Source organism: Strix uralensis, chromosome 1 (assembly GCF_047716275.1).
Source record: "Strix uralensis isolate ZFMK-TIS-50842 chromosome 1, bStrUra1, whole genome shotgun sequence".
Classification (NCBI taxonomy): Eukaryota; Metazoa; Chordata; class Aves; order Strigiformes; family Strigidae; genus Strix; species Strix uralensis.
This window is the reverse complement of record NC_133972.1, coordinates 129,604,988-129,631,157: the sequence shown is the minus strand read 5'-3', so window position 1 is coordinate 129,631,157 and position 26,170 is coordinate 129,604,988. Positions and strand designations below refer to the sequence as shown.

Genomic DNA, 26,170 nt, shown 5'->3' with positions numbered 1-26,170 from the left:
TGAAGTTGATAAACTACTTCATGCCCTACCCAAATCCTTCAACAACTGAAGTACAGGGTTCATGAACACAGATGTACTGTAAAAGTCCATCTACAAAAGAAAATCACACATATTCTTATTTCTGGCAAACAGTAATACAAGGAAGGTAGCCAAAACTTTTGTTTCATCACACTTCTTTCCTGCTACATAGACAAAAGAAATTGGAAGGGGCACTGCACTTTGTGGAAGAGGTTTGTGAACAAGAAACAGCATTTTCATCTGCTTTTCCTACCAGCCAGAAAACATAATCTCACTTCCCAGGTGTCAGAAGCAGTGTTAATATACATTTCATGGTTGGAGAAACATTAAAATGCCTACCATCAACAAGAAAAAATGTCAGGTGAAAAATGCTATTGTCATCAGCGTAGCTAAGTTTCACGCAAAAGATAGATACAAGATTTGTAAAAATCGTAATCTTTCTGAAACTAAAGTAAAATAAATTTGTAAGTAAGTTTTGATTATGCAATACATTTGAAGAGATTTTCAACAAATGCAAAAAATATCTTGAGGTTTTGAAATGAGTGCAAAGGGTTCTTTCTATTTCTTTTCAAACTATTATGGTGAAAAAAAATACCCTTTTTTCATATTTGTCTACCTTTCTGGTGCTGTATTCAGATGAATACAGATTATTTACAAGCAGAGGAACAAAAATCAAAGCACTGAATGCTTAAACAGTGCACACTCTACCCTTTTCCCATGGAAACATTACTGGAAACAAAAAGGAAGGTATATAATTTCAAGGTTTATGCTTAATGCATAGCTTTAAAGTTTAAAAAAACCACCACACAACACTGTGAGAAATACAGGTAAGCTATAAAATTATCAGGAGAGACTTATTTGGAAACTGAAATGTAACAGTCATTTTCTTGTTGAACACCATGATTTATGTGCACACAGAATCTGTCTCTCATGATTACTGGAATGTGATCTCCCAAGTCCCCTGGATGCCAGAAACATGGCATTTTACTCCACACACTTCTTACCTGGAGACAAACTGAGGTCCATCCACACCATAAACTGTGCTGATCCGTGCTGTGCAAACGTGGATATCTGAAAAATAACCTGATAACTTATTCTTGGCTATGAATAGAAACAGAATGAGGAACTTCAACAATCCTACCTGTAAACTGGACTAATAAACTAATTGTCCCAGAAGGAAAATCCTGGGATCTGGAGATAATCAAATTAAGCCAGCTGGAACAGAAAGAGAGGAAGATTATGGACCTACAAAGGGTTTGGGGGGTTTTGCACTTTTTTTTTCTCTTTTTTTTTTTTTCTTTCCCCTTAGTATACATCTTCTGCTGGCATTAATTTCTCAGAAGAGTGGAGATTTATAAAGAGCTTGGTTTATTAACATTGGCAGGATTTCCTGAAGGCCACTTCATTGACAGCTGCTGGACTTCCTTCAGTGTTACTCTTAGCATTTCCCTCTTCACAACATTACCACTGAATGTTTGAGGAAAAATCTTGTTAAGTGGACAGGTGTGGGGATCAGCTTCAGAGAGCAACCAGGGAGACACTGATTGTGAAAAAATGAAGTTTATCTATAAGAAATACAGAACTGAGAAGGTGGTTTCTCTGTAGGGAGAGTGAGGGCAGCCTGTGACAAGGCACACACAGAAGAACTGATGGGTGGCTACAGCTGGGTTAAACTTTTTGGAGAATGACAACAAAACACATTTTGGTTAAAAATGGGCTTTGGTTGCCAAGATATAGGTATAAATTTAAAAGGAGGAAAAATGGAAATACGGAAGACATAAGACTGTGTCATGGTACAGGTTTTTTGTTGAGAAACAAATCTCTTGATATGCCAAAACATATGTGGAAAAAAAATAATTTCAAAATTTCATTTAATTCCTGAGATTATCTGAGTTTTCAGAAGCTGCAAACATTTCCTTATGTTCTGCTCGGTCATTGTTAAAGCTAACATAGTTTCCATTTTTTAAGAGGCTCCATTTTTTAAAGGTGCCTTACCTTATCTTCTATGCTAGATGAACTGACACATCACAAAACCCTCTGGCATAAAGGACAGGCAGCAACACTCCTTGAACAGGCCTTGGGCACATTTTCTCTGGCTGAGCAGTGCATTCAAAAATCCAACTTGTTCCTGCACTGTGCGACCAAAGCAAGACCTCAGGGGTGGGAGAAAACGAGGAGGAGAAGGGAAAGAAAGCCTAAAGACAACACACTAAGGAGATCTGGAAAGGTACAGCAGTGAAAACTACCACTCTGCATTTGCTTGGTACCTGCAAGTAAAACAGTGCTGGTATTACTATGGCAGCCCTCTTAACTGTGTCCTGATTCAACAACTGGCTGTTGAGTTTATAAGCAACAATCAGATGATCCATGACCTTATGCTACATCCAGACAAGGTTATAATTTCATACAACACTGGAATTTCAGAGGATTTTCCAGGATAAAGCTATAAGGTATTATCTTATTTAACTCATGCACTCATTCACTAGCTAATACGGGAAAGAGAATCTGTTTTAACATATGTTGACTAGCTAAAGTGAACTGTCCCTGCCACCAGCACAGCATGATGGCACTGAAAGGCAGCAAATGATGCTCTTTTTAGCAAAGGCATAAACTAGTACCGCAAAAGCAAAGAAGCTGAAAATCATGACCAACCTGATACCAAGGTTGCACTAGTTTAAAACCTTAGGACTAATGTTAACTCCTGCACAGTCTTATGTAGACACAAAGCAGTTTAAGAGTCATTCAGCGTGCACCTCAACATTTACTGCTAACACAAAGGAGAGCTTTGCATCAGCTTAATGAATGCAATGTTAAACACATATTTCAGTGGGTATGAATTATGTGCAGAATTAGCTTCCATTTTTTACCTTTAACTCTAAAACCAGGGAAGGCAGTGATTCCAAAAGCAAGTTCCTGATTTTGATGAAGACAAACTATAGACTGAAAATTTAGTTTGAGTCTGGTTTAAAAGAAAGAACGAAAAAAAACAAACAACTAAAACTTACAACAACTGTTATTGACGTGTATTATACATAAGGACAGAGTAATGTAAAGGTGGTTGTTAGCATGATAACTTGCCTCTTTGTCATCCAGCAGAATGTATCTATTTGCAACATGGAAATAAATTATTATCCCAAAATATCTATCAAAGAAATCACAATTTACTTTTTCTACATTGATCTGTATAAACCAAAATGGCTGTCAAAATGTTCAAACCAACTGATAAAGATTCACAATACATTTAAAATGGGATCTACAGAGTTGCAATAGAGACACTAAAGCAACAGGAACAAACATGAAACAGGTTACACTGTGTAATTGTTGCAACATACTGAGTTTCCAGACAGCTTCAGTGGCAACCTGCCTCCCCTACTCTGCACTCCAGTTCTTTTATGCTGTCTTCAGAACTGAAGGCATCCTAACATTTTATCTGAGCTGATTCAACTTTGATTAGCTGTGATTCAAATACCTTTTTACTAAGAAACATCTAAAAGTGACATGAACTCACTGACGCAAGATCAAAATCTCTCTCTTGGTTCATTTTTGTTCTTGGACACAAGATAAATATTTTGTGAAAGATTATAAATTGCCAAGATGAATGTTTCAAAGAAGCCAGAGTCACGCTTTCATTGCAATTTCTCTGCTAATAGATTATTTAGAAGAACAGAATGTCATACAGTACACAGAAACATGTTAGACAATTTACCATCTTTCTTTAGTAGGGTTGGCAAGAGGTCTTAAAAGGACCACTTACAGTATAACCAGGAAAGCCGGTGAGTAAGATAAGAGCATAAGAAAGGAACTGTTAATTTTGAGTTATGGACAGTATTAGCTTACTGTACAAAGAGGCCACACGACCACTACTGATTTATACTCCAGTGCAATCACTGAAGTAAGTAATGTCACGTGCAAACGCATGCTGGAGCCAGTCCTTCCACACAGCCACCTCGGTGAGGAAGCCTGACAGACAGCAGTGAAGTCGGGACCAGCTATGTGCCCTAATGCCTTCCACACTGGGCTTGAGCGGGCTGGATGCCAGAGGCAGCACAGCCGACAGAGTCACCGCAGGCACCAACAGCCCTGGCACCTGCAATGTCCCCAACAAAGCTCCCACCATATGCTTCCCTCTCGTTTGCATGGTGTGGCCAGGAGGGAAGAAGGACAGCGGCAGCACACGCTGCTCTCCTGGTACCACTGCCACTGCTGCCTGCAAACTCAGAGGAACCCAGCCACCGCCACTGCCTCCTCCACACACCAGCTCCTACCTAAAATACTGCTTTTCCAGTGTCAGCTTTACATCCCACTTCCCTTATGGCAGTTACTACTTGCTCTGACCCCTCGTGACTACATATGTCATCAACATCAAATCAGTGAATAAACACTATTGTAATTAAGGGAACTGAATAAATAGGGCTGAAGCCCTTCTTGGGGACATACTGCAAGAGAATGTAAAATAAAAACAAACAAAAAAAAACAGTTTTTAAAGCTCGCAAGCACCTTATAAGAAGAGATTTAATGTTCATCAGAGCAGATCTGTGGCAAGGAAGTTTTCTTCCACAGTGCGTTCCAAGATGTATTAAGGCCCATCCCTTCCAGTCTCACTGTTCATTAAGCAAAGTGAAGTCCATCTCTGTGATAAAAAAATGTGAAGAGCCTACCAAGGCTGCAGTCAATAAGAGAAGAATTTCCTGGATGGCAGTATTTTCTCAGCATACCAGAAGCACCCTAGCCAGCTTCCAGAAGATCACCAGGGGCAGAAACAGGAACTATGATCAAGGGGCTCTGTCAAGGGTGGAAACCCATCACACATGATCTCCTGCTGTTCACTGTCTCATTTTTTCTTTTATCCAAATTCACATACCTACTAAACATATTTTTTTACTGGCTGACTGGTTCTATTTTCTATGGTGGTCAGGCTGAAAACAACTGTTTAACATTCTTTGATGAGATGAAGCTCTTTAATGAGCTTGGTTGATCACTATTTCACAGTTATATCTGTGAAAATACTATCCAAAATTCTGCCATTCCATGATGTACCGAAGAATCTTTTCTCAGCTATGACCATTTCCATGACTGCGAACATTCAAGAAGAAAACAAAAATGGGATGGAGAGAGACAATGTTAAGTTTCAAGGAATGGGTAAAGGAAGTAAAAGAGGTAAGTAAAACCAGTTACACCAGTAACACCAAAGAAAATTGTGTTGACAGCACGCAAAATAAAGAGAAGTAAGGAGGTAGAGAAAGTCTTTAAATTGTATATAAACAATGTGTACCTAAAGACAGGTAAGTATAGATAAACTAGGTATTGTTGATAAAATTACCACCACAAGAGGAAAACTGCAGGACTTTGAAAATGATGACACTTTAAGCAATACTAGAAGTAAAAAGTAGGCTTTTATTTTCTTTAACAAATGTGGACAATTATAATGTAAGTACTCCAGGACATCTGAAACTATTCATGAATAATTGCATGCACTCATAAGATTCCAGTTCAGAAAGTAATGGTCAGGTGCAAGAACCCTTTCAGAGTTTAGCACTAACAGTGCGAGCACCAGCTTCATCACAGGAAGCAAACTCAGCTCATCCATGCTTCTTGTTCCAGTGCTTTAGGTGACACTTTCATAGTTAAAGCTTCATTCCTCAACTATAGAATCTTAATCAACCTCATCAGTCATGATATCTATCAAGAATATGTTTTATCAGTCCCTACGTGGACATTGACAGCAGGGATAAACAGATTATGACTTCCTGAAAGGTTGGACCAGGTGACCTTTCAAGGTCCCTCACAACCTGGGCTGTTCCATGATTCTATGATACTTTGGTCTTGGACGTAATTCTGATTGTTCTCAGTTCGTAATAGTCCATAGCACAGAGCAGCACATCTGACATCATAGGCACAAAATACTGTGCACAGGTGAATGCTAAGTACAACTATTCCGGTTTGATACCTTAATGTCACTTAATAAAGCCATCATTTTCTATATTAATTAATGCCCAGGAATAATTAAGAAGAATCCTAGTAAGTTCCTTCTTCAATGGAGGACAAAAAAACAAACAGAAGGGTTTTGATCAACCTTAATCTGTTTTAGCATGGAATTTTAAAATGACCAACGTCATCATTGCTCAGCTTCATATTTGCATTTCAGCTGTTTTACACCCTAGGCTAGACTTCACTGAATAAATCTGTATTTTCAAAAAAATATAATTACTCACATCGACCAATGAATGTTCATTATAGTCAAAGATGGAACAATATGCTTGCTTTGTAATAATCTGCTTTGTTTTCTTTTCAAATAAAATAATTTCCTAATAATTGCAAGGAAAAGGAAAAGGGTAAAACTGATACTACAGTTAATGCAGTTATTATTCAATTTAGTCCTAGCCATCGGCATAATTGTTAATATGTTCTATCCTCTCATTCATAAAGCTACCACTGGAAATGCTATCAAAGCGCATTATACATTCCCTGTAGCAATTCTCTTGTCTTCAGGCCCAATGAACTTAGTTTATCTTTTTTCAGTGAGCTACAAATTTATTAGACACACCTCACTATTTCATTTGTGACATAAACCTATCTGACTTGTTTCCCATGTATAAAGTAGTGATTTGTCAACCTCTGGTAAATGAAAGTTATTATAGCATAGAGTAACAGTTCTCACTCACTTGGTTGATGCCACCAGATAAAGTAAAACTACTCTTTTTTCTTGTTGAGTATAAAGCACACTGAGTGGCTAGAAGAGGATGAAAAATGTGAGAAAGAGAAATAATATATTCAGCAAAATAGGTTACTCATATTTGAAGACATAAAAGGAATATAAATCCACCAGTGTGTTTTAGCACTGTACATGAAAATAAATTCTCCCTGCTAAAAAAACTTATTTTTTAAATTACATGGATGTGCTTACAAGGTTTTCTGCGTACTGCTTCTGTTATTGGTTCAGAATTAGCCCTTAAGATTAGCAGTCTAAGAGTGTACAAAAAGATTGCATGTGACCACATTCCTCACCTTTCACATTTTCTGCTACAGATTTGCATTCAGTTCTTACACAGCACTCAAAACAGCCAAGGTAAATTACATATCTTTCAGATTTCTTTTTGCTCCTTACCCTGACCTGTAAGATATATTTGGGTTTTTCCCTTCTTTGCAGGATTTATGAAAAGCCTCTGAAGTACATACCATACTGACACACTTGGTTTTGCACTTCTACAAATTCCTGTGAACAAATGTTTTTCAGTATTCCCAAGACCGATTCAGCACAAGGCTCTCAGTTTCCTAGGGATCCATGGCATGCATGCACTAATATTTTGTCAGTAGCACAATTTTACTAGAATTTATCATTGTGAAATTTTAGTCTTTTTACAGAAAATATACTCAGCTAGACAAGCATTTTACACCTCTTTCATTTGAACAGAAACCAACAGAAAGCACAAAGCCAATTTACAAATTGTGCCAATTTTGCTAGCAGTGAGACATTTGTCCCTCAGTTCTAGAGGTAATTTGTTTAACACAGTTTAAAAATGCAAGTCTGAATGCTACATTTAATTTTCAAGCGCACTGCATGAATACTGAAGTATCTGAGTAACTCTAGGAACAACTTCTCCCTGAAAATTTTGGAGCAATAAATAAACTTTATAATTTGTCTGAAGTTCCTTGCAGTGTGTTAGATATCACAAAAAAAACCAGTAAAACTCAAAAGTGGAAAAATTTTTATTTCAGAAAAAAATTTTGCTACATAATCTGCTGTCACTGCCACAGGAATGAAAGAGTACAAAGTGTCTCTTCTTTCTGTGAGAGAGAAATGTTTACTATTCTTTCAAAGACTGGTATGGGAGAGAGACATATGTCAGAGGAAAATAAAAAGTTAAGAGAGTAATAAATTTTAAATGCAAATAGGGGTTCTGGAAGTTTATCCTGGTTCATTTGAATCAGGTTTTAGGACTGTGCCTTTGGACATTTTGTTGGGCAGATCTGGGTTTACAGCTTCTAAGCTCTAAATTGCTTTAATCTTTGTGATTGGATAATGATGAACTGTGGAGCCCAGAATTATGTGGCAGAAGCTTTTTAGCCTTTCATCCATACACAGTTTCTTTGCAAAATGACTACTGCCACTGATCACGGCTTCTCTTAGCCCATTTGTTGAACACTAAAGTAAATTTCACAGTCCCCCAGCCATAATTTAAAAAGTACTCAAGACAAATTAATGGAAGCCTATGTCTCATATTCCCAGCTATGTTAATAAACCGAATTCCCCAGCTGTATCATAATTACCAATTTGGCTACAATAAGCTTTAAGTAGGACTCACAATACATTTTCTATCAATACACAATATAGTATGCAAAACATTCAGAAAGTAACAGAAAACCAAAAGACATGTTGGCATAGTTGTCACTATTTTTTAATTCGATTCCCTAAGAAAATGCTGCATGTGTATGCCCACACAAGAGTGAACAGGTGAGAAATACCTGCATGTCTGAACATCTCCAAAAGCCTTTATGAGTTTGCAGTCTCTTCCCCATACACAATCTCAGCAAAATGGGTCATAGAGGGAGCAGTACTGACCATAAAAGTTCCTAAAGGTTTTGTGCAAACACATAGCCGGATAAAACAGAGTCTCCATTATTAATCCTACTGGCAATTAACACATCCACCAGGGATGTGAGCTTTTATTCTTGACAGATAACCTACCACCTCAAAATAAAGACAAGACAAATGAAATCACCGCTTACAGAATTACCAACTACTGTGGGGGAACCGAGGTCCTACCGTGGTGGGGACCACAGAGCTATTTACATAAATGTAATACATGCAAGACCACAGCAGATTATCCCATTTAAAGAGAAAACATTTTGCAATCCCCAATGCTATGCTGAAATACTGTACTGAAATGATAACTTGTTATTAAGCAAAGCATGGCTCTAATCGTGAGGCAGTCTGAGTATCAACTACAGTTGTTGCCTTATGATAACAAGACAGCTGTGGAAGAGAAAGGCAATGGCACTAGAAATCTTTGCTAATGAGCATATATTGTGTGCAACGATAGTAAAACATAAGTTGTAAGTGGCTTAATGTCTCACATCAGCAACTAATACACCTGGTTGCTGATTCGCCCTACAGAATTAGTCATTGCCAAGGTGCTGTGGGACAGACGGGATCGCGATGGATGGTTCTTCTCTCTCTTTTTTAAGGGGATGAGTCTCTTACACTGTTACTACTATGCTATTTACACAGTAATTGTCATCAATTCTACATGCACATGCCTAATACATTAGAGGCCTTGACAGAACATGAATATTTGGTAAGATGGCGAAGTCATCCTAACCCTTTTCTGGCTTCTTATCAAAGCATCTGATTCTTATTAATGAGCATTTCATTTCTGTAAATTAGCATCATTCCCTCAAAATCTTATGCCTCACCAAGAAAACCTACCTACAGCTGTAAATAATAGCAAAGCAAGGGCACATGATCTGAAAGTCTATGAGTTGGCCAATGCTAAAGCCAGAGACCTGTGCTAGCATGTCTGCCTACAGCAAGGCTGAAGCAAGTGTTAATAGTTGACTGTTTTCTAGCTAGCTTCCTACTAGGCTATCTTTCCATTTTCATTCAAATTACTCTAATATTTCCATTTTATTTTAATTCTTTCCCGTAACAGGAAAAATGTAAGATCGTATCAAAGCCATATCCAGATTTGCCCATGGAATTATAGCAGTTTTGAAACTAAATACCAATGTAGGAAAAGGAAGTTTTTATAATTCAGAACTTAAGAAGCAGCACAGGGTACTATCCCATATGTTCAGCTGTTTGTTTAAACACAAACAAAACACAATTTATTTTGGGAATTTATAGCTCTCTAAATAAGTCCAGTTTTTCCTTTTATGGTACTCTAGTATAAAAATAATAAATTTATTTCGCAGTTGTGGCTCTATTCACAGGCAAAATGCTTGCAGAGAGATTCCTTCAAGTGCTTATTATAGTATGTGAATTCTAAGACCTTCAAATGTTCCTCCTTACAATGTATCAATTAAGAAAACAGAGACTGGAAAATGAGCAAATATGACTTCATATCAAATTTAATTTATGTCAAGAATAGATTTAGACAAATCCATTTTAAATGCTCCTACAACAAATCAAATTATTTTCCAGTTTTGTGTAATGTTCTTCCAAAAGTAAATAATACATCAAAGAAAGCAATGACTTCAAGTATACAGAAATTTGCTACTAGATCATGCAAAATACTCTGAGAAACCAAAAGTGCATGTAAATCGATATCTAGCACACTATATGCCTCCACTGTCTCTAACTACTGGAAATAAATCTTTATGTAACCATTCATTAATGAAGTCTCAAAGTACTAACCCATGTGTCCACGAAGTATGAATTTAAGCTAAATGGGATAAACGAATCAAAAGCAATTTATGCGACTTCCTCAAGACTATGTAGTGATCACAGAGTAAATCCAATTCAGAAGTTCCAGTTCACTGTTGAGACCCTCTCTACTCAGTACACTTGACATTGCCAAACTAAAATAAGTAGGTTTAAATTAAAACACAGTTTTGAATTTTTCTTAAACTTTGATATCAAAAAATCTTACACACAGAAAAGTTTGGGATAAAATTCCACTAAATTATAGATAAGACAATTTGAAAAAAAATCGTAACAGACCAGTTTAACTATTGGTTGTTCACACACCTTCTGATCAGACCACAAAGCCCACCCATCAACCCTACTCCCAACCCAGGTTCTCTTTAGTTAAGAAGGACTCAGCACTCCTTTATTCCGGCAGTATGCTCATTTGCTATGTTATTTTTGAACTACAAACTCTGAGGAAGAGGGTCTGCAGTATAACAAAAAGACTGAGATCTGTCTTCAAAGGGAGGAGGCAGGTCAGCAATGCAGCCACCCAGCACTGTCCATTTGAGTGCTCGTTGCCCACCCAACATTTTATGAGCATGATGGGGCCTCGGGCAGGAGCTGCTGCAGCACACGCCGGAACCTCATCTTCTCTTTGGGTCTCCCTACACTTCATATCTTCACAGTCTGGATTCAAGAGTAAAATTTCTCTTCACTAATTCACTGCTTTTTTTAACTCACTGTACATTCAAACTGATATGTGCAATTTCACTTGTTCAAGCTGTTTGTTCTTAAGTCCTTTTCCTGTATTTTTAAACTCAACTCTTGACACTAGCACTTTGAATCTTCTGTTGCTGCATAAATGGAAACAGGTTTAAGTCCAAGGAATCTAACATCAACCACTGCCATGACTGCCATCAAATGCTGAAGACTCATCCATAAACAAAACAGGGATGTTTTATCAAGTTGAAAATAACTTTCCAGGTAATCTGCCCTTGTCTGGTATGTACTGCCTAAAGGCAGATCTCTAAAAATATTCACATCAAGCATATGCAATCTCACTGAATAAATGTATATTAAATATTTTTTAATTAAATATTCAACTGTAGTTATTGAAACAAGACATACTGTTTTCTTGCTTTGTGCCAGGATGTTTTAATACATAACAGTATACATTAAGTAGATTCTATTACTGGATTAGCAGGACAAAAATGAAAAAAAAAAAAAAGACAAAATTTCAGTTACTCAAAAATTAGGCATTAAGATCTCACTGAATTATATAAAACTATTCATATAAAACTATTCAAAATGAACCACTGAAAAAACTTCTCGTTTAGGCTTGAAATCAGTTCCAGATGGAAACCATCTGCAAGCATCCTAGTAGAAGTTAAGATGACAACTGAATGTTATAAAAGCAGATTTTCAAGTACAGTATTTTTACTTTCATATGGGACAGGAAAATATGTATTATGGAAATATCAAGGGACAGAACAGATAATTCAGACAGTGGTGGACCAGTGGCAAGAACAAAAATCTCAGTAAGCTACTAAATACAGCACCTAATGCTCGTCTTTACTAAGCAAAACCCTTGAAAACAAAGAGAGACCTTCAGCTTGATGTGAGGGAGGAGGAACCAGCAGAGGCATGTAAAGAGAATTAACAGGCCAGGAAGCTGATCCTCACTTGTGGTTCTGAATAGATTTGGAGAGGGTACCCAACGTAATAAAGATTATCTGAAAGACGGTCAATTCCTGTACAGCCACATGTGTGCTTTAGGTATGTCTAAAAGCCACAAAAACATCCAGCCATGTAATGTGGCCACTGTCATGGTCAAAGATGGGTTTATTATAGATTTCCAAATTCCAGGCCTATCAAGGCTGACAGGCACTTAATGTATCATATTTATCACAGATATACAGACATGTATCTATTACAAACACATGTATGCACACACATATATTAGAAACATACACTGTCAAGTGATAAGCCTGTGAAGGATAGAACAGAAATACTGGGGGAGGGGGAACTTAAATGTGAACATCTAACTAAACCATCCTCAAAAATATTAAAATCAGCTGCTCTCAAATTAGCAATTTTGTCATCCCTTCAGGGAAAAGTTAGCTGAAAAGCAAAAATTAAACTTTATGACAATTTAAGAGAAATACATTCTCTCTATATATGTATCAGTAACCAGAAAGAGAAACAAACGTTATATCTCAAGTTTTACAGATGAGTTGTCAACAGTGTTCATAACTCAAGTCACTTTTACTTCTATCATGATGGCATCTTATACCTCAAAGAGGTGCCATGTATACACACTGCTGTACATGTGAACAACAAAGAAACATTCTCCACTTACCATTCATTCTTTGAATTACATACTTTTATATCACTGTATCATGCCATTATAGGATTATTACGCTGAAGATCTCACGGGTTTACAGCAAGTAAGTCTCAGAACTATGAATCTCATAAACAATCAGGACTAATCGCACGCTCTCCTGTAAGCTACCACCCAAGAAGATGGGCAGAAAAAACCTAATGTGTGGTCTTCCTAGTGCTGACTGACTGCAAACACCGGAGCTAAATGCTTGATGGGCCACAACATGAAAGAGACATCATGTCAGTCATGGTTGTGAGGAGAAACAGAGCCCAAACTTTGTGGGGCACAATCTGTAACAGAAATATTATGTCCAATACTTGTAAATAAAAAGGGTGCCACCACAGAAATCTCCAATATGCATTTTTCTGTCTTCTTTTAACAGGAATACTCAAGCAACACCCCAGATATGAAGTAGCTACTCAGATGGAAGGGACCATCATATAAATCATTTCACACTTGAGAAGCTGCCCTGTGTATTTCAGTAAATCAAAGGCTTCCCAGACTGAATACTGAGCTTGCAGTAGAACATCCTCTCCGTGGTTGAGGAAGACAGACCTGATTCAGTCACACATCATGCCTGTCATACTCTTACAAAACACCTGCACTCTTGTTCCAAGCAAGCGCTTGCAGGCAGCTAGGGAAATCAGCAGTACAACTGACATGGGGATTATCCCAAGAACCACTTCTCTATACACAGAACAACACACAGAGTCTCCTTTCCAGCAGCCACAAGACTGATGAGCCTGCTGATTATGAGCAGCAGTACCTTCACTTCAGATATCTGCTGCATGTAACACAGCAAGTATTCCATCTTAAAAAAAAAAAAAGAAATTACATTTTATGACCCATAACAACAACCTTTGTTTCAGTTAAACATGCAGGCTTCTTTTCTGGACTTTGGTACTAAAGCTAACTCTGGCTCTTCCCAGTTTTCATCTTGATTGTGTCAGATAACACTGCACAAATAATGCAGTATACACAAGCAGATGAAAAATTAGAATCATCATTTACTTAAAACAGGAATTTTCACAGTCTAGGAAGTATAACCATGAGAAACCACCCCTAAAAAAAAAAAAAACAACCCACTAGACCACTTCTTGGTCAACCTCCCATTCACCCAGCACACACAAACAAGACATCACTGGAACCAATGTCATATAGCATTACTGTCAGTATTTAAATGCTATATCCAGAGACTCGAGGTCCAGAGCTTAAAGCTACCCTGAGGTATGGGTCTATTAGGGGGAGGAAAAACAGTGGGACAAATGAGAAGGTAATTGTCCCTTCTCAATTAACATTAATCAGCATATCATGGCTAGACCTCTCTGCATGTTTGGGAACAAGAACCTGTCTATGTTGGTTTCCCAAGCCAGCATACAGCTGAATAATACACTGATCTGTGATTTTACCTACAGTAATTATTCTTATGTATTGCTTCATTATTGATTTTTACTTCCCTTTATTTTAGTTTTAAATATCTCTCTGGAGATTTCACTTGCAGACTCTAAAGGGAGACCCTTATCCTAAATCAAAGTCTGCGTAGATAGGTGTTATTGGTATATACAGTTATTCCCAATCTAGAGCATCTCGCATGTGCAATCACTGCACTGGATTTGTTCACACAGTCAAAAACTCAAAGCTGAAACTCTGTCCCTAATCTGCATCCCAAATACGCCCCACTACTGTGAAAACATTTGGCTTGTATTAGAGACCATAATTTTGATGTCTAGCATTACTCTGAGGTACTCAAATGCATGTTTTCAGGTTGTTTCTCATAATTTCTAAATACCAGAGTGTATTTCAGATGGATAGGGTTAAAAAAAATCTTTCAAATAAAAGATGGTATTTATGTAATTATACCTTCTTTTTAAGCTAACAAAAAAGCACTGATGGACAAACAGACATGTTTTGGGCAAAACCATAGGTTTTGAACACACAGCAGGACAGTTTCTACACTCATAACTACAGGTTACTACTACAGATGTGTATTTTTAAAAACAAAGGACTAGCTTTCCCTGCAGTAGCATCTCCAGCTATTTACATCCCATAAACCTGCAGAAAGTGACATTTAGCTGTAATTGCAAAACTTTAAAGTACTGCACAGGCTTTGTGAGCTTTTGGGCAGGGGGTTTTCCAGCACTTTAAATGCCTGCAGAGAGAGCTTCTATATGTACAAAGATCTAAAATACTTCTCGCCATCCAGAAAAGACAATTCTGTTGCCATAAAATGAGGAATGTAAATTAATCTTGTGTATCGCTTTGTAACTGGAGTAATTTTGACACTTGATCCATGAAAGCAGCCTCCTTCTCATCTACTTTTTCTGAAGCAGAATTAGTATTTAGAAAACTCACAATCTTAATTTTACACTTTTACAGTTGCCTTTACGGGTGGTTCCAGTTATTTGTTCCAGCTCTACTTGATGGAAAGGAAGGTGCCCAGACAATTTTCTTAAGGAAATTAGAACAGTGAAATGAGATCCATAACTTTGCTTAGTCTCCACAGACTTCTGAGCACTGCAGAATCTATTGTAAGAACAGGTGTATGTATGAAGCCAAATTTATCACAGCATGATACATGTATATACATGTATGGCAGGGCAAAAAGGAAGAGGAATACTGATGATGACACTTTTGCATCTCTCCTAACATGAGACAACCTGAGGACCTCACCATTTTCCATTTTGCTTCTTGTGCACTAAGAGGCCAGTCTCAGACAGCCTGAAGAGCCAGAGCATCTCAACTACATCCCCAAATGGACCCACAGAAGTGAGTGGTCCGTCTAAGGATGCAACTGAATCCCTGCACGAGGTCCTGCTTTAAACATGAGGCACTTATGGGACTTTTGTAGAACAATGACACAGATAGAGTCTTTCCCAGACATTTCTCACATGGACAAGGAACATGCTTCTGGCAGAACTCTTATGCACAAGTAGCAAGTTCATAATTCAAGGATGTAATTCTGAATATTACTGAACAATTTCAGTCTTGGGAAGCACCACTCCCCCCTCAAGAACACAGACAGCAGCTCTCTCATCAAACACCTTGCATCTGTCCTTCTTGCAGTTCTCTCTCTGCTTTGTCCAGAAATGCAGCTATTCACCTTTTCCTCTTTTCAAGGGTCATATATATCCTTTCTCTATCACAGCATAAAGAATGCAAAAGCAAACACACTGCATTTGTCTGCCATCTTTCATATAGTCTATTTATACGTTTATGACCCCAGCTTCTTGTGATCTCAGGCTTACAGTCCTGCAGCCATCAAAGAACTGTCTAGAAGGCATGCTGCTGTATACATATGGTGGTCAGTATTACCATGCAGTACCTAGCAGGGAAAGCGTTATGTCATTTTATGCTCCTGAGGGTAAAAGGTGGCAAAAAAAATCCAGAGTGAAAACCAGCAGAGTTCCCTATCAGTATCCTTAAACACCTACTATCATTCTGTCTAATGAACAGCTCTATGTGACATCTTAGCTGCATCTTATAACACTTAAAGAGCTTGCGGCTCTATCTACTGACTGGTCATTACTACTGCCCTTCATAACATGTTATAAACTATTAAAAGCTTCTGCTCTACTTGGTAAACATTTCACTGACATAAGGAAAGCTTTATTTAAATTAATTCCTTTAAGAAAGAAGAAAGGAAAAGATGCTTATAAGTTTCTTTAAGGTTTCAGTGTTGAGATTCAGAGAATAACTGCTGGCTCTATCATAGTAGGCATAGTTAGAGTGAGGAATTCCCATTAAAGGTACCCTCTCCCCCTGCATAGCGAGTTATAATGTCTAAGGTCAGCAGCTGCACCACATTTTCTCCTAAGAAAGCACATATAGATATGTTCACCTGTATACAAAGGTTCCTGAGTGTGATTTCCTGTGACAACAAGCTAATGTAGCTTGTCCCCTTCAGTACTAAAGGGCATATTTCTCAACAGGCACTTCAGATCAGGTCTTAATCCTTCCCTACTGTTACCCAGTAGAAAACATATTTGATTCTTCTCTGATACACTTTTCCAAGATAGGTAGGCATCATGTTTCTTCATAATGTTTAAGGATATAAACATCTCCTGAAACTGAACACGGAACAAAACCATCAGAAGGCATTCCTGTTTGAATCTACTGTAGCAAACACTCTTGTAAGAAAAGTTTGTTAGAAAATAATGTAATGTGGTGAAGCAGGTGCCATATTCTGAGGACTGCCTCTTGCAAAAGTGCCAGTCTGTATCGGCTGGAGAAAAACTCTTCCCCTAAGACATAGCATCACGCAATCCTAAACCCCCTTGGGTGTCAGGAGCTTAGCAGGAAGCCATACCAGTCTGCAAACTCTTTAAATCCATCCTCCTAGGTGCAAGAGCTTCACAGGAGCTTGTCCAGATCACTCTGACTGGACTCACTACCTACACAAAAACAGGCTGTCTTGAAGCTACTGGTTTCACAAGGCTGAATAAAGAGCTAACAAAAAATGTCACAAGAGTTGTTCTCCACTGCTCCAATACTCATATCCCATACTTTCTTACAGACGTCTCAGCTGAAAAGCCTGGAGGCTGAGTGAGCAGAGATTCAGGTCCATTGCCAGATGACCCTCTCAGAACTGGATGTCCTCCCCCTGTACTGGCCATTCAGCCACACCGGATACGAATCCTCTTTTCACTCCATTTTAACAAAGCATTTATTCAAGGATCAAGGATGGATATTTAAATCATTTTCTGAGTTTTACCATCATCCCCAAACTCGCTTCACCTGCCTAACAGCAATTTGAGGGGTATCTCTCACTCTCTCAGAATAACAGACTTCTTCCTTAACCAGATATATCAACCAATCTGCATGTTAGCATCTTGCCAGCTTTGCAGAATTTTCCATCTTACTTTTGATAAAAAGCAGTAGTTGTACAGCAATTATTTTATGATTATGATCTTGGGCACATTATCAGGTTTTTCAGAGACAATATTCAATACAGCAACAACACAACAGCGTAACTGATTGGACCAAGCAGGCTTTTTACTCCTCCCCAAATGTGACATAATAAGGTCTACAATGTAATAGTCTCTACCCTAAATCTTTCTGTATATTCAAACTATATCCTCAATCTCTTATTTCCTTTCAGAAAACAATAAAGTTGTATTAATTCAAATTATTATTTTTAGGCATAAATGAGCTAGTTCTGGTTGAAACCTGAAAATATACTTAAAAGTAATGACCTAAGTAATCTTGTTGAGTACTGACAAAAATGGGTCCATATACAAGGTATGAACTTAACAGAAAAAGTCCAATTAATTTTAGCAGATTCTGGATTAAGTTCTTGTAAATTGCCAAAAGGGAACCAGTATGCAAATATTTTCTTTTTCCATTTCCCAAAACACTTTTCCACAAAAAAGCATGTCTCTGCTGTTGTTAGACAATTGCAGCAGAGAGTTAACTATAAAATGAAAAATCAAGTCTAATTTCAAAGAGAAAAAGTCATGGACTCAGTCCTGTAAACATACAGTATATAAAGGATAATATATTAATCTTAATAAAGAGTTATACATAGACACACAGAAGCAGAGCACAAAAAGCTACAGAATCAATTGGATGCAAAATGTAGTAGATGAGAAAAATAAACAATGCTTGAGATTAACCTTGAGATTTTCATTTCAGGAAAAAGTATTGTAATATTATGAAGAGGTTAAAAAAGAGGCAATAAGAGGTACAGGAAAGGGCATGTTGCGTAGGAGCAATAAATGGGAATATCAAATCACTGTTAACAACTGGATTTCTCCATTAATCAAAGCATGTGATAAATAATCATATAGTCCATCTCCCAAAAATAGGAAGGTGGGTTTTTTAAAGTAACAAGAAAACTTTGCAAACATATATAGGTATATAAATGACATTGAGAACATACATAATAACAAAAAGAATGTATAATCACTGATCAGTAAGATCATCTCAGCTTACTAGGAGGCTATTTAATGTCATGAAAAGGAAAGTTGCCGTATAAAACAGATCAATAAACTGAAATACAGGCAATTTCAATTAAGACATCCCAAGAAAATAGTCCAGGCAACCTCACAACTGCGTAAGACAGTAACTTGTGAAAAGAAGCCTATGATGAACCATTACTACAGACACTTAAGAGTTAGCTAGCTGAAAGACTAATGACATAGTGTAGAAAGAAGTTCTCTACTTGTGCATTCAATTATGCGGGAAGGTCCTTCCTAATCTCAGTGAGCTAAAGAAAACAAGAGGTCATAATCATGAGATGCTGCCATTATTTCTACGTACTTTGTATGGAAACATCTAGCACAGTTACAGTAGGCTTCCTCCAGTAAAAATCCTTCACGAATGTCCCTGTATTTGACTGAGAGTTCCTTCAGCTGAAAAAGCAACAGAGTAGCTATTTTTGCACTTACATTAATAGTTGCTTGGTTTGCAGACAGGGAGCCCTGCCACTAACTGCACCCCTGGCAGTGGCCAATTGTGTCCCATTCATAACACGTTAACTGCTCCGGCTCCTTGGAACTGTAGCCCCAGTTTGCTTTTACATCCATTCCTCTGTGTAATTAAAGCCTAACACTGACTTTGAGAAGACTACTTTTTATTATATATTACATTCTGTGTTCATAAAGTTGTTTCATAAAAAAGCAAAACACATAAACCACAGAATGAGAACACAGGCACTCCAAATGTTAAAACCCATAGAGATACAGGTCTGACGCCGATTTTTACTCAAAATCTATCTTCAGTGAAGAGCTCTACGCATGCATCAGTGTGTGTTTTGTTACATGACAACAACTGTTCTGCCTGGACCAAACCCTAATATTGCTACATAAATGTTTGCTACTTAATAACTGATTAAAACAGTTGTGCGGAGAACTGTTTGTGACTTCTGCTGCATTCAGGAACATACAGCTGCGATACCAACCGGTAATGGATACAGGCAGACAGCTGTGTGTGATGAAACCTAGAGCTGCAAGACAACTGTAGTGCTGATGATTTTCCCTTCCTTTTTCACTTGAAAAAAAACCTGATTAATGTAAATCAGTTCTCAAAGGCTGTTTGTAACATATATATATATATATATATAAAATGACAGAGAGAGAGAGAAGAGAGTTCTCTTACAAGCATAATTCTAATTGCTTTACTTTAGGGGTCAAAAGCAATCCAAGGAAAATCAATGTCCATTTGTGTTGCAGAAGCTGAAGCATACAGTTCATTATTCACAACTGTTAAAATAGTCTATCAAAACATTTTGCCATGTGGAGCAATTAGAAAAAACTATCTCACACGATTTTGAATGAATATATATTTAGAAATATCAAAGCATTTCATAAAAAGAATTTCAGAAACAATTCTGTAATTGAGAGTCAATGCTTTATAGTAAGGCAAATATTAACAACTATATTATGTGTGAATATCAAACTTTGAAAAGATTTCCAAGAACTTAGTATTATACCTGTTGAAATCAGTCACATTTTTACACTAAATAAAAATAGCAAAATAATCTTTATACCAAGAAAGAATCAGAGGGTAGGATTACTATCCCTCATCAGATTCTGTCATCTGTACAGGAAAATTTCAAATTCCCTTTAGTTTTTTGACAGAAAGGGGAAGAAAAATGAATCTCATCAACACCACTCCCATTCTTACTTCTGTATGGATAGCCATATTCATTAAAAAAAAAAAATTAACATAACAGGTGGAGGGGAAAAAGGCATGTGTGTTGTTTTATTCAAACAGCTTTTGCTTGCAGTTAAGTGTAAGTCTATTTAAATAATTTGACCAAAAGCAATATAAAATTTACTTAGAGTAATTTCTAACATCTTCAACAATAAAGCCAGTACACTGTCCACTATTTGAAAGAATACATTGAGATTGAATAAAAAATATAATAAACCCAAACTTTAGAATAATCCAATGAATAAACTGTTCCTCCTCTAATAACACCACCTCAGAAACATTACCTCAGAAGCTCCAAGCAACAAACACTTCAGAAGTGCTTGATGTCATCAGCTTTAAAAGCACACCTTTGAACCAAAATCTCACCCACCCAGGGAAGGAACACACAAATCCAACAGCAAGTAACAAATACTTCATAGGAAAAACATAAAAAAGTCCAACACTCTTGAGATGAGATCGAGATGATAACTATCTGCAGAATAATCAACCGAGCCAACAATCAATTGCACTCACGGCATCTCTGAAGCTATGAGTTCTTTCACAGATTCAGTAGCAGTGCCAGTATTAAAGCAGTAAAACATCAGTGTGTTTACCTCAACCACATCTCAAACAGGAATTTCAGCAGCTGTTGAAAAGCACCCTGCAAGCACCAGTGTAGGACTTTCATTCTGCTCCAGGGCTTGTTCCACTCCGGGAACAGCCACTTCCATTCTCAGGGCAAGACTGTGTTCAGCTGTGTTCAGCTCCTGGCATAGGGGACCTCCTGCTTCTCACAGGGGAAGGTACAGTACAGTCTTCCACTAACCATCCATGTCTTATCATTGAAGTCATTTCAAATACCTGAGTGACACAGCAAAGCTTGTCCAGCAGTATTATTTATCCATGTTTTGACCTCAGGAGCAAAACCCCAACCCCATCTTTTAGAACAATTATATATACATAACTCAAATCTATTGTTACACTCACATTAATATCACAGTGAAGAACTTTTAAGGTTTTGTCCAACACTACCCAAAGTAAACTGGAGAACAAGTCATGAAATTAATCACATCCCAAACACTCTTCTTGATTAGTTTCACTCTACTAGTTACTTTAATAAATTGAAGAGAGCATGTCCCCAGGAAACAATACAGCCCTCGGCTCCTGCACCACCAGACTTATCACACAACAGAGTGTTCCACCTCTTTTGGCCAACCCAAGGTAATTACTGAAGATAAGGCTCAGAGTCCCAAAGAACAGTGACAGCCACATCTGAAATGCGCAGTGGAAAAAAGCTTTGGTTCCATTTCACGTAGCTCCTCTTCTTCATCGGGAGTAGACACATCACCTACTAAATCAATATCTCAAGATGGATAATAATTTCTCCCTTGGGTAATTAAATATATATGTGAATTTCACTGGCTGTGTCTCCGCTGCATTCCCTCGTGTTGATTAAAGCTGAATCATTGAGGCATGATCTGTTTTGTTTGGTTTTTTTTTTTTTTTAATGTATGCTTTCTCTCCCTCCTCTGATCTGCAACAGGAATGCAGAAAATTTAGGTTGGCCATGACGAGAGTAAGGCTTTCTGACTCTTCCAGTTGTGGTAAGTAAAACTTGGGGCAAATACAGAAGGTCAGCTGTGTAATCATGCTGAGCCAATGTCACAGCAGACTGCCAGAGGTACATGTTGATGAAGCAGACTCAAACTGGGATTCAACCCACCCACCTTCAGTCCTCTCCCTGGAAACCTGCACTGAAAGCACAGCCATGAGAAGGGCCAAGAAAGACTACACATTAAATACATTTGACATTTCTTATCATTCACTACAACTCCTTATCTTTTTAACAATGCATGCAAGCAGACCTGGTGATGACTACTGGTAAGAAATACTGACAATATCACAGTTTTCCTAGTAGCTTGGGCACAAGGACTAGCGCTAATTTCCGAGCATGAAGAAATGGTACTTACCTGAGCACTTCAGAGAGAAGAACTGAGACCAGACTACAGCTCTTGTTTGTTTGTCTTAATATTTCATTTAAGATGAATAAATAGAAATGACACACTCAGCTGGGTTGGGCTGACTAGAAGAACCATGCTTAACTGTTGATATGTTTAATTTTGCTTACAGGTCTTTCTGTCAGTCCATGAAAGTTATGCCTGACAAGCCAAACAGCATGTCTGAGCAAACATGAAAAAAATCAGGGAAGAAACATAATCTCTGAGCTTGCCCTGAAATTTCTGAATCAAATTAACATCTTTGCTATTAAAGAGATTTGCATAGTATTAAAAATAAAATGCATGCTATAAAGCTGAATATATTGTACTTTGGAAACCTCTGATTCGAAAGACACAAGCAAATTAGGATACAGAACATTAAAGAGGATACTACAATAACCTTACAGTGACCTGTATGATGGCCACTTTTGAATTTTTAAATTAAGAACTACACACATTTTAAACTGAAGTATAAATATGCAGAAGGGCTTTCTGACAAGTACCAAGTAAAAGATAAAGAAAATATGTGAAGATAAATGGGTTTGATTAATATCTCAGAAGTCATAATTTTTAATTATATCCTTAAAGAACTCAGGTCTTACCTTCCCCTTTCAAGTTTCTAACAAAAAAAAAATAAATGTTTGGGTTTTTTTCTGTCAGACCCTGTGAAAACTCGGTTCTTCAGCCATGTAACAGAGTGAAAACCCGGCTGTAAGTGAAAGTCTAGAGCACCATGTTCTTTAATTCAGTGATGGGGACTGTCATTAGATTATCTCATAGCTATGGGACAAGATACTGCAAAAGCCAAATGATACATCATTAAATTATGTTTTCTTTCTCTCCAGGCAAAGAGCGAGTGTAGAATTAGATTAGTTTGAAGGACTAAAAAGAAAAGGAAGAAAAGGGTTCTGTAACAGGCATCAGAAATGACAAAGCTGATGCAATTTTTAAACCCCATTTATTTATATAATCAGGTATAAGCAGTTACTTATGTTAATAGTGGAAACCTCAAATGTAATATATAGCCCAAATGAATTCCAGATCAGTGCATGCTTCAGTGTTTTATGATCTCCCTTGCACATGCCTAGTGAAAGCCTGCCACTCTGCAACAGAGGAAGGAATTACTACAATAAAACCATAGGCAGACTTTGCTAAAAACTATACTTTTTTTGACATGACACAGAAGAAGCTGTGTTTTAAGTAATGGATAGGTTTGCGTCCCACTGTCTAGCAACAGTTATTCTGTGTTTCACAGTATCTTCAAAGTCAGAAATACGAACCACAAGAACGCTCTCCATAAACTGCACTGAAACAAATGACACTACCCTCAGCCGGTTTACCCACAGCGATCTCCATCCACCATTAGGGGAAAGGCTTACTTTATCTTTCTGCTATAAACTTGAGTTAGTTACACGTTCACCATACTGACATCCCAACATCTTCTAATCTTATTATGTCAATATTGCATCTATGTAAAAATGTGTATTTTGGTGCATAAAAAGATCTCTTGCTGCTGACAAATCAAAGTGCATTAACCTGGGAAGCTCTGAGATTGCCACGCACACCCACACACCCTTTTCACTAGAGATCTCACTGACTGGAAAACAAAATATCCAAAACTCAACAAACATTTCATGCACAGTGACACTTCTGCAGGAGCATGTGCTTCCAACATCACAACTTATACTTTCATCACTACTAGCAAGTTATTTCCCCAAGTTATTTCTTACACATATACTATGCCCAGTGCCCCTGATGAAGCTACCACATTCACTGGAGCTGACTGAGCTCTTAGTGAAACGTCAGAGCTTAGCTATAAATCTGTGTAAATGCTTTTATTCTGTGCTGCTTTTGTGTTAGAACAGAACGTACATCAAGGTCACTGTAAAAGATTGTCGTTTTCAGGCTCACAGAGAAGACACCAAGGAAATCAATAAGAGCAAACTTAATTAAACACTGTCTGAAGTTCTGTCTTCTCCCAAACCTGCCCAGAATTCACATCTCTATCCCCTGCGTTTCAGAGACGGGTGTTTCATAGATGCGGGAAGGCAGGCTGCTCAGCTTATACGCTATCAGTGCTGAAAGGTGAACTGAATTCATTCTTTGCAGTGTGACAGGTCTGCTCTAAGCTCTCTGAGTTTTTAGCAAGAGATTACAGCCCCATGGGCTTCCTCCTCTGGAGTTCCCCCGAGAGCAGCATTAATCCCCTGCTTGCAATCTGTGCTCCATATACTGAAATAAATTACAGTCAACTTTTTGTTTCATGGCAATGTCAAGTATAGCAATAAATATCCACAGACTAAAAGTAAGCAAACAAAAAAGGCTGGGCAAACCATATCCTCACGGCAAGAGCACCTCAAAGAAAACCACCAGGTAGGGCACGAGAAAGTTAAAGGCACAAAAATCAAAACTCTGCGTTCGCTATCCTTAATCTCTAAGTGGGTCTGAAAGGTTAACACGCGCCTTGCCTCTCTCCGACAAGAAGCACCGATGGAAAGCAATTAAGAGACTCTTACAATTTTGTTACAGCTCAGCACAAAGGAGAAGGCATTTTCTACTAACGCCCGTAAGAAGGCATCATCTCTTAAGAGTCGCAGCAGCGGGAAGCACTGGGACACGATGCTTCCTCCCCGGCTCCCGCGCCGTACACCGCACCGGCGGGATGCCCGCGGCGGACTCCGGCGGAGTTGGAGCCGGGCTCCCCTGCAATCCCAGCCACAAACCTCCTGCACCTAAACGCCTGAAAACTGCCGACGATCCTGCCTCCAAACCAGGAGCGGGCGACCGACAGCTGCAAAAAAACCAAAAAGTCACTCGAGACGAAGGGAACGCAGCGGCAAGACCGCGGAAGCGGAGCACTTACTTGCCGATACACCACCGCCGGGCGACCGCCTCTCTCCGCTGGTGAAACGCTGTTGCCGCTCGCCCTCCTCGGACCGCTCCGCGCTATTTCCACGGTATTTCCACCGGGCGCCGGCACATCCCCGGGCTCAGGCGGAGCGCGCAGGGAGCCCGGCCGCCGCGCCCCCCAGCCCGCTGCCCATGGTGCCAGCCACAGCCCCGGCAACGCGCGCCCCTTCCCGCCGCCGCTACCTCGGGGGCGGGCCGCCGGCTAACACGGCATCGCCCCCCGGCCGCCAACGCCGCCGCCACCGGCTCAAACTCCGCCGCCGCGCCGAGCGGGAGCGTGGGGCTCCCCGCGCTCTTCCCGGAGACGGAGCGGGGGCGCCGGGCGGGGGAGGGCGGGGGAGGCAGCGCCGCCCCTCCGCGGTGGCGAGCGGCCAGGCGAGGGGAGGCGAGGGGAGGCGAGGGGAGGCGAGGGGAGGCGAGGGGAGGCGAGGGGAGGCGAGGGGAGGCGAGGGGAGGCGAGGGGAGGCGAGGGGAGGCGAGGCGGCGCGCCGCCGCCACCGCGGCCGCAGCCAGCCGCGGCGATGCCGGCCCCGCCCGGGACCCCCGCCCGCCCCCCGCCGCTCCCGGGGCGCTCCGTAACGCCGCCCCGCTGCCGGCGATCCGGTGACGCGGTGCCCGCTGCCCCCCCCCCACCCCTCGCACACCCCGCACCCCCCCCGTGGCGGAGCGGAGCGGGGCGAGCGGGCGGTTAGGCGGGGCGCCGCACCGGGGGCCGCTTCCGGCGGGCAGCGGGAGGCTCAGTCGGGCCCGCCCGGGGCGCGCAGCCCTCCGGCCGCGCCCGTCCCGGCCCGTCCCGCCGCGGCGAGCACCGGCGGACGGGGGCGGCGCGCTCCCGGCCTCGGCGCCGCTGGAGCTGCCGGTCCGCCCGGGGGGCGGCGGTGA

At 39.6% G+C, this 26,170-nt stretch overlaps 1 protein-coding gene across 4 annotated transcripts in view; it reads right to left on the bottom strand.

Moving 5' to 3' along the window:
• SNTG1 (syntrophin gamma 1) overlaps positions 1-25,693 on the bottom strand; it is a 363,466-nt gene extending 337,773 nt beyond the window's left edge. For all 4 annotated transcript variants that reach the window (XM_074880871.1, XM_074880862.1, XM_074880897.1 and 1 more), the window contains exon 1: positions 25,242-25,693. The gene's annotated coding sequence lies outside the window, so the exon portion shown is untranslated. The remainder of the gene's footprint in view (positions 1-25,241) is intronic.
• Positions 25,694-26,170: the final 477 nt, after the last annotated feature.